The sequence below is a fragment of the Heterodontus francisci genome, chromosome 28 (genome assembly GCF_036365525.1).
Source record: "Heterodontus francisci isolate sHetFra1 chromosome 28, sHetFra1.hap1, whole genome shotgun sequence".
Taxonomy (NCBI): Eukaryota; Metazoa; Chordata; class Chondrichthyes; order Heterodontiformes; family Heterodontidae; genus Heterodontus; species Heterodontus francisci.
In genome coordinates, this window is record NC_090398.1 from 4,013,708 (window position 1) to 4,028,555 (window position 14,848).

A 14,848-nucleotide genomic window follows, 5' to 3' on the forward strand; every position below is an offset into this window, starting at 1 on the left:
TCTCAGTCACCATGTTGGACTGTGTCTCTGTTTTCCCCTTTCTGTCTCTCTCTCTCTCCATCTGTTTCAGACCGTGCAGAGCGAGATTCAGTCTGTACCCACCCCATGATGTTCCTGCCCTGGGAGTGTTGGATGGGACAGTGTGGAAGGAGCAGTACTCTGTATCTACTTAATGCTGTACTTATCTGGGGAATTTTGATGGGAGAGTGGAACAGGGAGTTCTGGGACTAGTGTCATCTTGGGGAGGACTTAATGGTGCCTCCTAATGGATTAGTTAGCAATATTGGTGTTCCATGGATGAAAGGGGCAGGGGCTGGGCGGATGCGACATTGGCTAAGAAAGTGGTCAATGGTTGCTTCAGACTGGAGGGAGGTATACAGTGGAGGACCACTGCTCTTTTTGATATATACTAATGACTTGGACTTGGGTTTACCAGACATAACTTCAATGTTTGCCAATGTTTGTGCCATCTGCAACGTAATAACCAGGGAAGGGACTAGCAGCAGACTTCAGGAGGATAGAGGCAGTCTGGTAAAATGGAACACGCACAAACAAAAGAATTTGGAGCAGGAGTAGGCCATTCGGCCCCTCGAGCCCGCTCAGCCATTCGATGACTGTTCTGATTGTGACCTCAACTCCACTTTCCTGTTTGCCTCCCATAACCTTGACTCCTTGTTGATCAAAAATCTATCTAACTCAGTCTTCAATACATTCAATGATCCAGCCTCCACTGCTCACTGGGGAATAAAATTCCACGGACTAATGACCCTCTGAGAGAAAAACATTTTTCCTGATCTCAATTTTAATTGGGACACCCCTAACTGTTAAACTGTGTCCCCTAGTTCTAGTCTCCCCAACCAGTGGAAACATCGTCTCAGCATCCACCCGGTCAAGTTCCCTCAGGACTTGAGATGTTTCAATAAGATCACCTCTCATTCTTCTAAATTCTAGTGGGTATAGGCCCAACCTGTTCAATCATTCTTCATATGATAACCCATTCATCCCAGGAATCAGTCGAGCATACCTTCTCTGAACTGCATCAAATGTAAATATATTATTTATTAAGTAAGGTCACCAAAACTGCACACAGTCCTCCAGATGTCATCTAACTAAGGTCCTGTACAGCTGTCGCAGCACTTTCTAACTTTTATATTCTATCCCCCTTGCAATACACAGCAACATTACATTTGCCTTCCTAATCACTTGCTGTGCCTGCATAGTAACATTTTGTGATTCATTTGCCAGGACACCCAGATCCCTCTGTACCGTACAGTTCTGCCGTCTCTCTCCATTTAAATTAAATACTGTTTTTTTAGTCTTCCTGCCAAAGTGGACTCGCTCACATGTTCCCACATTCTACTCCATCTGCCAATATTTTGCTCACTCTCTAAAACTATCCAAATCTCTTTGTAGAATCTTTATGTCCTATTGACAGCTTACCTTCCAACATATCATTGGACAGACACATGGCAGGTTAATTTCAATGCTGAAAATTGTGAAATTATGCATTTTGGAACGAAGGCTGAGTGATCTAAACTAAATGGTAGAATGTCAGAATGGGTGCCAAAACAGAGAGATCTGGGATTTCATCTATGTTACCTTTTTACCATAAAGTTCAATTTGGGGCTTGGAATCTGTGAGTGGAAACGAGCTCCTCATCCTGAAACGTGTTGGGAAATGTGTCAAAAGCTGTTTCCATTCAGACATTCCTGCATTGTGGAAGTGTGAGCGATCTTTGCAGAGACAGGAAATAGGGGTGTGTGAATGGACTTGCAGGTTTTGGTTGATGGGATAAGGTGAGAATTTGATTTGTGTCCCTTAAAAATACACAGAATTGAAGGTATTTACAATTCACCACATGATGGGAACAATATAAAATACCTGAGACAGTTAGACAATAGCAGTAGGAAATTGAATCTCTTTTTAATGGTTTTAATTTGAAGGCCTGAGCTGATGATTGAAAAAAGCAGGAATTGAAATCACATGCTAACTGTTGGGAATTTGAATTCTGCATTTTTTTCTCAAAAAAAAAACATAAATCTGGAATTTTAAAAAAAACTCGAGGATGGAATGATTCACTCCCGTCTGCTGCTACAAATCCTGTGTGTCTCAGTTTTTTCTGTATTGATTAATGATTAAAGATGATGGGTTAGAATGCCACACATCCAAGTTTGCCAATGACACAAAAATAGGCAACATTGTAAGCAGTGTAGCTGAAAGCATACATTTACAAAGAGATATTAATATCTTAAGTGAATGGGCAAAACTGTGGTGGATGGATTTCAATGTCAGCAAAAAAGAACAGAACAGAATACTTTACAAATGGCGAAAAACTAGAAACACTGGAGGCGCAAAGAGACTTGGGCGGTGTCGGGGGTTGGGGGCGGGGGCAGAGGTGTGGGAGGGGGGGCCATGTCTATTTGAGCGCAGTGTGGATTTACCAGAATGATAACTGGACTCCAAGGGTTAAATTACGAGGTGATATTAAACAAGCTCGGGATGGGTTCCTGGAATTTAGATGGATCAGGGCTGATTTAATCAAAGTTGTTAAGATACTAAATGGAATTGATTGGGTAGCTTGGGTAAAACTGGTGAACATAGTCTAAAAATTAGAGGCAGACATTTCAGGAGTGAAGTTAGGAAACACTTCTATGCACAAATGGCAGTATTACTTTGGAAATGTCTTTAGCAAACGAACATTGATGCTAAATCAATTGTTCATGTTTAAATCTAAGAGTGACCTAATTCCTTTTGGAAATTGGAGATAACTATGGCTTATCCAGTGCTGAACTTTCAGTCAATCAGACTGACCACACAGAGGCAAAGGAAGACCTCTGGGAAGTTGTGGTGAGGTAGCGCTGGGTGCCCCCAGTCTTACTGTGGAATCTAAAGTCATGTTTTTTAATGATGTTGCAGAGGGGGAGAATGGCGATGAAAAATAGAAGTGGGTCAAGGATGGATCCCTGTGATAGATTCAGATGTAGGAAGAGAAACCATGAGATTCTCTCCATACAACTGAAGATGAGTGGAACCAGATGAAGGTTGTCCCACACAGCTGGACAATGGAGAAGTGGTGTTGGAGGAATATGGGGTGGTCAACTGTATCAACAGCCGCTAGCAGGTCAAGAAGGATTAGGAGGGATAAGTTGGATGGTCACCAGCTTGGTGGGGTTGGGTCTCATGGATAGGATGAGCTCTTGGGAAAAAGAAGGGAGGGAAGCACCAGAGACAGATGAGCTGCTGATAATATTAGTGACAATGTAGCCCATGAGCTTGTTGAGGTGAGCGTGGAGGGCATAAGGGAAGTCTGTAGGGCGATTGATGGTAGTGGAGAAAGGAAGTTGTGGTTATCTTTGCATTCCATGAAAATTTTGTTTTGTCAGATGAAAGTAAGGCATAATAGTGTTTGATGTTATTCATCCAGATCTTGCGATGAATGGCTAAATCAGTTGGGAGCCACATCCATTCAACACTGCAATCCTTGAACTTATGGAAGTAAGCATGGGAAGGTATAGAAGTTTTGGAAGGAGTAAGACTTTTATTGGGGTCAAGGCCATCAAAAGCAAGGAGAGGGTGCAACTGAGCAGATAGATTGTTACAAAAGTATTGCAGATAACGCAGGGATAAAGGCTAGACATATGGGAGCTTGAAAGTTCAGTCGCAAGTGGCTTGGGGGAGAGCATTTTCCGAAGGTGGATACAGAAGCAAATGGGTTTAGAATGTGGATGGCTGTGTTAAGTGATAAATGGAAGTGATCAGAGATGGCCTTGTCTGAGATTGAGACAATGGGAATAGAGAGACAATGTAAGATGGCAACGTTTGAGTGGATGGCCATGAATATGGGGGAGAGGTTAAGGGAGGAGAGGTGGGCAGTGAATTCAAGGGAGGGAGGCCAAGATGGTATAAGATGGAGGGTAAAGTCACAGAGGGAAAGATGTGGCTCAGTGCAGAGGCTGAGGGAAGAAAAGGAGTGAGGAAATCTCCAGTGACAAATATGGCGTGTGGCTTGGATTGGTAGTGGAGAACAATGATTTTAAAGGAGGGGTGGAACAAGGTGAGGTGCTGAAAGGAGGTAAAGGTGCCAGAGGTGTAGGGAGTCAGACTAAGTTGAGATTCAGTGATCAGGGCCACAGTGGCAATGCTTCAGTAAAGGCCAAGTGGTCATTGTGAGCCAAGTTACTATCAAGGCCATGATATCAATGCAATCTAAGGTCATGACGGCAAGGGCCTTGTTTTCAAGCGAATAGACAATCTGAGGGGAGCTGCAGGGAGGGATGCTGATTGCTGATCCGCTGGAAGAGTCCATAGTGTCAGCACTCCGTGTGGTGAGGAGGACGGAGTTAATTTTGTGATTCAAAAGAAACCTATTTTGTAGCTGTTCAAAATCAGCTTTGCACTCATCCTTTGTTAAAATTTATCATCATGTTGTATATATTTATCAGCACATTCAATAACAGTAAAATGAAAATAAGATCTCACCAACTCTCTCAAATACAACAGGGCTCTTTTCTCTTTCAGAAATTACCATTTTAAATCGATCTGGAGAACTTAAATATTTACTTTCAAATAATGGATAGGAATTGCTCATGATAACTTAATGATTTTAACTTGGATATATTATCAGACTATGCATATTGAAATTGTTTAACCTTTTCATTGGTACCAGCCTCGAAAGCTACAGGTTTTCAACAGGCATTTGTAGGTGAATGATCTCATGTATTTTTAAAACATATTACATAATAGATAGCATCAACATAAACTTGTTTCATGCGCTCATAAAGATACATGATTAAAATCTTCAACTAGTCGTTTGGTAGTAAAGAACATGAGTATTGCTGAAAACAAAGACATTTTGTCGGGGCTTTTCGTCTTGCACTCGGCTGGATGGTTCGCAGGAGTGCTAGTGTAGGGGAAAGTGACAGGTTTGTGCTGTGTGGCAGGAGACTAATTGGTTGGCAAGTGGACTCTGATTGGCCATGCCTCTGCCGGTCAGGGCCCGCTTGCCGGCCGGCTGGTGCTCTCTTGTCGCACAGTGTGGATTTGTTGCTTTCCCTTGCATTGGTGTTCTTGTGGGTTGTCCTGATGGGTGCGGGATGGCGGGCTTCGACGGGATGTCTCTGTTTTCCACAATACTCAAAATCTTCAACGTTAAGTGTCTCTACTCAAACGTAATTCACATTACACACTGTAAATCTTTCATTACTTTTTTAACTGATTATGCTTGACATGCATTGAAACTAAAGCAACCTTTGGTGGCACAGTGGTGCAGTGGTTAGCACTGCAGCCTCACAGATCCCGGGTCGATTCTGGGTACTGCCTGTGAGGAGTTTGCAAGTTCTTCCTGTGTCTGCGTGGGTTTTCACAGGTTTCCTCCCACAGCCAAAAGACTTGCCGTTGATAGGCAAATTGGCCATTAAAAATTGCCCCTAGTGGAGGTAGGGAATATGGGATTACTGTTGGGTTAGCATAAATGGGTAGTTGTTGGTCGGCACAGACTCCGTGGGCTGAAGGACCTGTTTCAGTGCTGTATCCCTAAATAAAAAAATAAACCTTGTCATCATAAAACAATCATTGGATCAAACAAAAAAAAAATGAACTGTAATAATGTTGATTTTTACAATTTCAAATTCCTTATAATGTCCATAGAACAAAATCTCAGTGGCTAAAATAGAAAAATATTTGGTGTAAAAGTACAATTTAAATTATTATAATCATCAAGTTGAGACGTTTGAGGTAAAGACCCTGCCACCAGCTTCCAGCTTGACTATTACAAACTGTAACTGTTAGCTTTTTCTCTCCTGAGTCGTGTCTTCAATGGAAAATTTAATTCTCAAGTCAATCTTCATAAAACATTATCGACGGCTCAATCACTAAGATCAGCTCTCTATCTGCCATTGCTGTGCAGCGGAGCCATCACAAATTGTCATGGCGATGGATCCTTTGATGTCAGCAGGATCTACCACTTGAAGGGACTGCCCAGCTGACACTTGGTATATGTGGTTATTTTTCTGTGAAAGAACAATATACAATTAAAAGTCGCTTTCCCAAACTTATTCCACTACCAATTCATGTCAGTTTACCGTGAGAATAATGGAACTATTTTGCCACTGCACTGCAAAGAAATACTGTCCTTGTTGGATTATGGATGGAAATTACAGATTTCGATCTTTAGCACAAGTCAGATAACATTGGGAAACCATCTCCGGATCTCACTGAAACGTATAAAATTCATAGGAAGCTTGACAGGGTAGATTATAAGAGGCTGCATCCCCTGGCTGAAGAGTCTAGAACTAGGAATTCAAAGTCTCAGGATAGGGGGTCGACCATTTGGGACTGGGATGGGGAGATATTTCTTCACTCAGAGGGTTGTGAATGCTTGAAATTCGCTGCCCCAAGGAGGCTGTGGATGCTCAGTCGATGAGCATATTCAAGACTGAGAGCAGTAGATTTAGGGGTAGTGAGGAAATCAAATGATATGGGGACAGGGTGGGAAATTGGATTTGAGGTAGAAGTTCACCCATGATCTTAGTGGTGGCGGTGCAGGGTCAAGGGGATGCATGACCTGCTCCTGCTGCTATTTCTTATATTCATAACCAAATATGGAAGAATTGAGAATCCTTTGAGAATTTGTGGTTGGAAAATGATCTTCCCCCCGTATAGTGTGGTCTGGTCGGCAATCCAAAATTATTTTCCACTGCTGAAGGCTTCTGAGTTCACCAACGAGCTGCAGAGGAACCCTGTATCTTCAGTTGTGGAGGGTGAGGCATGTGCTAGAGTGGGGCAGGGTTTACTTTCAATATAAACTGCATCATCTAATTGTTTTTAACTATGTGCGTACGAAAGGCAAGAAATGACAGAATATGCAATTCCTGGAAATTGGGAAGAATCATTTTAGAACTGCTATGGGATGTCAATAAAGACAGTCCTGTTAAATTTTCTGCTTGTAGGAAAGTCTACATCAGACCAGTGGGAGTCATTCAAAAAGGAAATAATGAGACTTCAGGGCCAGAAAGTTTCCATAAAGGTGAAGCGTAGGACCAACAAGTCCAAGGAACCCTGGATGTCAAGGGATAAAGAGAATTAGATAAGGAAAGAAAAAAAAGAATGCTTCTGGCAGATTCAAAGCCCTGAAAACAGCGGAGGCCCTAGAGTATAGAAAATATAGGGGGGGTACTTAAAAAAAGTAGTCAGGAGAGCGAAGAGGGGACATAAAAAATCACTGGCGGGCAAGATAAAGGAAAATCCTTTATAAGTATGTTAAGGGCCAGAGAATAACCAGGGAAGGTGTAGGGCCCATTAGGAACCAGAGTGCCAGTCTGTATGTGGAGCCGGAGGACATAGATGAGATTTTAAATGATGACTTTTCATCTATGTTCACTATGGAGAAGGATGATGTAGGTGTAAAGATCAGGGAGGATTTTTTTGATATAATTGAACATATTAGCATTGAAAAGGGGAAGTATTAGCTGTTGTAGTGGGCCTAAAACTGGATAAATCCCCAGATCCACATGATATGTATCCAAGGCTGCTTTGCGAGATAATGGAAGAGATAGAAGGGGCTCTGACACATATTTTCAAATCTTCTCTGGACACATGTGAGATACCAGAGGACTGGAGCTCAGCGAATGTGGTACCATTCTCCAAGAAGGAATAAACCTGGAAATTCCAGGCCGGTGAGTCTAACATCAGTGGTTGGGAAACTTTTGGAAAAACTCTCAGGGACAGGATTAATCTCCACTTGGAGAGGCAGGGATTAATCAGGGATAGTCAGCATGGCTTTGTCAGGGGGAGATCGTGTCTAACAAACTTGATTGAATATTTCGAGGAGGTGACTAGATGTGTCAATGAATGTAACGCAGTTGATGTAGCCTACATGGACTTCAGTAAGGCTTTTGATAAGGTGCCACATGGGAGATTAGTTAAGAAGGTAAGAACCCATGGGATCCAGTGCAATTTTGCAAATTGGATCCAAAACTGGCTTAGTGGCAGGAGGCAGTGAATAATGGTCGAGGGTTGTTTTTGTGAGTGTAAGCCAGTGGCGTACCTCAGGGATTGGTGCTTGGACCCTTGCTGTTTGTAGTGCACATTAATGATTTAGACGTGAATATAGGAGGTATGTATAGTAAATTCGCAGCTGACACAAAAATTGGTGGTCTCATATACAGTGAGGAGGAAAACCTCAGATTACTGTACGATATAAATGGGCTAGTAAGACGGGCGGAGCAGTGGCAAATGGAATTTAATTTTGAGAAGTGTGAGGTGATGCATTTTGGGATGGCTAATAAGGCAGGGAATATACAAAGGATGGTAGGACTCCAGGAAGTACAGAAGGTCAGAGGGATCTTGGTGTACTTGTCCACAGATCACTGAAGGCAGCAGCACTGGTAGTTAAGGTGGTTAGGAAGGCATATGGGATACTTGCCATTATTAGCTGAGGCACAGAATATAAGAGCAAGGAGGTTATGTTGGGGCTATGTCAAACGTTGGGCCACAGCTGGAGTACTGTGTACAGTTCTGGTCGCCACACTTTCAGAAGGATGTAATTGCACTGGAGAGGGTGCAGGGGAGATTCACCAGGAAGTTGCCTGTGCTGGAGAATTTCAGCTATAAAGAGAGAATGGATAGGATAGGGTTGCTTTCCTTAGAGCAGAGAAGGCTGAGGGGGGACTTGATTGAAATATACAAAATTATGAGGGGCTTTGATAGGATATTTATGAAGATTGTTTTCCCCTTAGTGGAGGGATCAATAACTAGGGAGCATAGGTTTAAGGTAAGTGGCAAAAGGTTTAGAGGGGAGTTGAGGAAAAGTTTTTCACCCAGAGGGCGGTTGGAATCTGGAACTCACTACCTGAAAAGCTGGGAGAGACAGGAACCTTCACAACATTTAAGAAGTATTGAGATGTGCACTTGAAACGCCATAGCATACAATGCTACGGTCCAGGTGCTGGCAAATGGGATTAGAATAGATAGTTGCTTGATGGCTGGCACAAATCTGATGGGCCGAAGGCCCTGTTTCTATGCTGTATAACTCTATGACTCTAAAATCAATTGTTCATTTTTAAATCAAAGATTGACCTCTCCGCATCTCTACCTCTTATACCTGCTTAAAGAGGTTCCTTAAAACTAATTATAGATTTTTTTTTTAGATTTAGAGATACAGCACTGAAACAGGCCCTTCGGCCCACCGACTCTGAGCCGACCATTATCCACCCATTTATACTAATCCTACACTGATCCCATATTCCTACCACATCCCCACCTGTCCCTATATTCCCCTACCACCTACCTATACTAGTGGCAATTTTATATGGCCAATTCATCAATCAACCTGCAAGTCTTTGGCTGTGGAAGGAAACTGGAGCACCCGGAGGAAACCCACGCAGACACAGGGAGAACTTGCAAACTCCACACAGAATTGAACCCGGGTCAAGGAAGCTGTTAAGCTGCAGTGCTCACCACTACGCCACTGTGCCGCCCATGATTTCTCTAACCAAGCTTTTGGTCATCAGCCTTAATCTCTCCTGATGTGGGTTTGGTGTCAGATTTTGTTTTGTAATGCACCCTGCGTAGCATCAGACAAAAAGACAGGCAAGTAAACACAGGCAGACTAACATGTCCAGATAAACACACACACAGACGCACACACATATCGAAATGCATACTCAGGCACATCCATTCCCACTGCCCGAAAAAGAAAATGTCACAGAGACACATATTTTCACATTGACAAACTTCGACAGATAAACACAAACACTTCCCTCTGTGTAAATAATGCTTTTACAAGCTCTCTCTCTCTCTCTCTCTCTCTCTCTCTCTCTCTCTCTCTCTCTCTCTCTTTCTTTATTCCAGTACTTTCAGATATATGGATAGATTGTAGAGCTTGGGTTGTTCCCCATAGCTCCTTCCTATCCACTTTATCTCGGCTCCTCATAATTTAATGCACCTCAATTAAATCTCCCCTCAGCCTCCTTTGTTCCAAAGAAAACCAACTCCAGCATGTCCAATTTTTTCTTATAGCTAAAATTATCCATTCCTGACAACATTATCTGTAAATTTCCTCTGTATCCTCTCTCCACCAATCACATCCTTCCTGTAATGTGCTGACCAGATCTGTATGCAGTACTCCAGCTGTGGCTAAACTAGTGTTTTATGAAGTTCCAGCATAACCTCTCCGCTCTTATATTCTATACATCAGCCAATAAAAGAAAATACAATCAAAAATCCTGCAAGGAAAACAATCCCTATTGTTAAAAAAAACTGCTCACAATTGTCACAGTGCAACACATGTGTGATTTATTAAAGTTTAACACAACCGAGTTTGTTATTCAAATCGTGTAAAATGCATTGCACTGTTACTGAACTTTACTCCAATCCTGCAATCCCAATTCATCGCTGGGAGATTGTTATAAGATTCACCCCATCCTTTCAAACATAAATATTACCCATACAAAACCAGAGCAATTAGAAATTGTATACAGCTGCTGACAGCTAGTAACAAGACTGAAGGTATTCTGATGACCAAAAACGATTACACCTCCAACCCAGACAAATATATATCTTTATTTATATTGATATGCATCCATCCATCTATCCATCCAATCTAAATGGAATCAAATAGAGGCCAGGCCTCTCCCATAACAACATTGTTCGACCATTTCATTTTTATGACAGACTGAACGCTTTCAACTATCTGTTCTCTATTTTACTCAAATTCTCTGTGATTTGAAGCTGTTTATTTCTGTAGGATTTGCGATGACCTCTCCCATGGCAGAGAATCCCCCAGCAAGAACATCAGGTGAAAACTTTCTCTCCTAAAATCAGTGTTTCTTTTCTGTTTCTTGCTGTCTTGTTGCCAATTGCTTCTTGAGGGAGCAGAGTGAAAAGGCTGAGGGCATTTGCGGGGAACGAGGATTTTGTAAATCTCAAACTGAACTGGAGCAAATGGAACTCTCATCCAGAAACGGCAATTGATGCTGAGCCACTTGTTAATTTTTAAATATGAGTTTGATAGATTATTGACAGGACTGTCACTCTCTCACTCTCTGCCTCTCTCTGTCTCCCTCTCCTACTCTCGCTGTCTCCCTTGCTCTGTCTCTGTCTCTCTCTGTCTCGCTCTCTTCTCTCTGTCTGCCGTTCTTTCACTCACCTCCCAGTATGGTTCTCTCTCTCTCCATCCCTATATGTCTCTCTCTCTTGCTCCCTCTCTCTGTCTGTATGCCTCTTCCTCTGTCTCTGTCTCTCTATGCCACCCTCACTTCGTCTGCCGCTCCCTCCCTCCCATTTTCTCTCCCTCTCCCTCCCACTCGATGTCTCTCTCTCCCTCTCCCTCTCTCTGTCTCCCTATGCCTCCCCCTCTCTCTCCCTCTCTCACTCTCTCTATCTCTCTTTCTCTCCTTCCCTCTGTCTGCCTCTCTCTCCCTCCCTTCCTGTCTCTCTATGCCTCCCTCTATGTCTCACTCTCCCTTCCTCGCTGTCTGTCTATGCCTTCCTCACTTCGTTGCTCTCAGTCTCTCTCTCACTCTCCCTCCATCTGTCTATCTGACTCTCTCTCTCTCTCTCCCAATCTCTGTCTCTGTATGCCCCCGTCACCCTCTCCATCTTTCTCTGTCTCCCTATCTCCATCTCTCTGTCTCTTTCCCTCCCTCTCTCTGTTTCTGTCGATCTCTCACTCCATGCCTTTCTGTCTCCCTTGTTCAGTCTCGCTCTCTCTCTCCCTGTCTCCCTCTCTCTCGCATCATCTCTCTGTCTCTCTCTCTCTCTCTATCTCTCTCTCTATCTCTCTCCATATCTTTGTTTCTGTCACTCCATCACTCCAGGCTTTTGTCTGTTTCCCTCTCTAACTCTCTCTGTCTCCCTTGCTCTCTCTTCTCTCTCTCTGTCTCTCTCTCTCTCACTCTCTGTTTCCCTCTCTTCTCCCTCTCACCTCTCTCTCCCACCCTCTCTCCGTCTCTCTATATCTCCCTCTCTCTCTATCTCTCCCTCCATCGCTCTCTTCTCTCTCTCTCTGTCTCTCTTGCTCTCTCTCTTCTCTCTCTCTATCTCTATCTCTCTCACTTTCTGTCTCCCTCTCCTCTCCCTCTCACCTCTCTCTCCCACCCTCTCTCCGTCTCTCGATGCCTCCCTCTCTCTCTATCTCTCCCTCCATCGCTCTCTTCTCTCTCTCGCTCTCTCCCTCCCTCTCTCTGTCTCTCTCCCACCCTCGCTCTGTCTCTCTATGCCTCCCTCACTTCTGTAACATTGACCAAGAGACAGAAACCGGAGGGTAATGGTGAATGGTTCTTCCAGACTGGAGGAAGGTATGGAGTGATGCCCCCCAGAGGTACGTTTGGGGCCACTGCTCTTGATTTTGTATAATAATTACCTGACTTGGGTATACAGGGCAGAACATCAAAGGAGTGCGAGCTGTGAGGTGGATGCAGAGAAGCTCCAGTACGATTTGGATAGGTTAAGTGACTGGGCAAATACATGGCAGATGCAGTAAAATATGGATAAATGTGAGGTTATCCACTTTGGTGGCAAAAACAGAAAGGCAGATTGCTATCTGAACGGCGATGGATTGGGAAAGGGGGAGGTGCAACGAGACCTGGGTGTCCTTGTGCACCGTCGCTGAAAGTAAACACGCAGGTGCAGTAGGCAGTTAAGAAGGAAAATGACATGCTGGTCTTCATAGCGAGAGGATTCGAATACAGGAGCATGGATGCCTTGCTGCAATTAGACAAGGCCTTTGCAAGACCACATCGGGAATATTGTGTGCAGTTTTGGTCCCCTTATCTGAGGAAGGATGTTCTTGCTATGCAAGGAGTGCAGCGAAGGTTTACCAGACTGATTCCTGGGATGGCAGGACTGACGTATGAAGAGAGATTGGGTCGATTCGGCTTGTATCCGCTAAAGTTTAGAAGAATGATAGGGGATCTCATAGATAACTCCAAAGTTCTAACAGGACAGGACAGATTAGATGCAGGAAGGATGTTCCTGATGGCGTGGGAGTCCACGACCGGGGATTACAGTCTGATGATAAGGGGTACGTCTTTTAGGATTGAGATGAAGAGAGATTTTTTTCACCCGGAGAGTGGTAAACTTGTGGAATCTTCTACCACGGAAAGCAGTTGAGGCCAAATCATTAAATATTTTCAAGAAAGAGTTAGATATAGTTCTTAGGGTTAATGAGATCAAGGGATATGGGGAGAAAGCGGGAATAGGTTACTGAGTTTGGATGATCAGCCATGATCGTAATGAATGGTTAAGCAGGCTCTAAGGGCGAATGGCCTACACCGGGTCCTATTTGCTCTGTCTCTAAGGCACAAAACTTTGGAAATGTACTGAAGAGGGACAAGAATAGTAGCAATCTTCAGGAGGTTATTGGCATTCTGCTGAATTGGACACACACGGCAGGTTAACTTCAATGCTGAGAAATGTGAAGTGATGGATTTTGGAAGGAAGACTGTGGGAGAGGCAATCCAATCTAAATGGTCCAATGTTAAGACGGGTGCAGGAGAAGAGAGCCCTGACGTTCTACCCACTGTACCTTACACATACAGGAGCAGACAGTCTCTCTCTCTCTCTCTCTCTCTCTCTCTCTCTGTACAAATCTCTCACTCTCTTTCTCTTTCAAAACCTATCCTTACTTTTCTCTGAATACTGCTTGGTTGAGTAGGACCCTGAAATATTTCTGTCTCAGTGTTGAAAATAACAGCTCACATTGCTTTCTTTCCATTCGGACATTCCTGCATTGTGGAACTGTCAGTTATCTGTTCAGAAACAGGATACAGGGAGGTTTGAATGAAGTTGAAGATTTTGTTTGATTGAATAGTGTATGAATTAGATTGTGGATTGCACACAACTGAAGGTCTTTACAGTAGATGTCCTGAGAGATTGAAGTAGTTTACCAATGTCTGACTAACATTAGACACATGAAAGAGAAAGATTGGTGACAATATACAAAAGCTGAGACAGTCAGTAGGAATGTGAATGTCTTTTGCGAACTTGAATTTTTATGAAAATAAAAAAAAATAGATCTGGAATAATAAATCCTCCAAGATGAAATGATTCATTCTCACTGCTCTGACACTGATTTACCTTCAAGTAGCATTTTTCAGTCCACTTTTTCTAACATACCATCCAGTGGCCCATCTTCATTCCCAAAAACTAAAAGTAGAACTGACCCATCTCTTGTTGGTTTTGCTACGTACTGGCCTAAAATGTTTTTCCCTGAATACATTTGAAGAATTCTGCATCCTTGATACCTTTTACACCATCCTCAGTTATCAATGCACTAATTAGGAGTGCACTCGACGCCACCTCATACATGACGCTGTCTCTGCTATAAAAATTGGTTTAAAATGTGTGAGGTGAATGTGGGCCCACCATCTATTTTACACATCTGGCGCGAATACCCTCCATTTTGTACACAAGATCATAAGAAATAGGAGTAGGACTAGGCCATTCAGCCCTCGGACCTGCTCTTCCATTCAATAAGATCACAAAACATCTGATAGGGGCCTTAACTCCATTTCCCTGTCTGCCACACTAAACCTTTGCCTCCCTTGTTGCTCATAAATCTGTCTAACTGAGCCTTGAATATATTCAATGACCCAACCTCTATTGCTCTCTGGGGAAGAGAATTTCAGAGTCTAACCAACCCCTGAGAGAAAAAGATTCCTCCTTATCTTTGTGTAAATGGGAGACTCTTTATTGGCAAACTGTGCCCCTTAGTCCTCGACTTCCCCAGAAGGGGAACATCCCCCCAGCATCCGCCCTATAAAGTCCCCTCAGAACCTTGTATGTTTCAATAAGATCACCTCTCATTCTTCTCAACTTCAATATGTACAGGCCCAACCTGATCAACCAT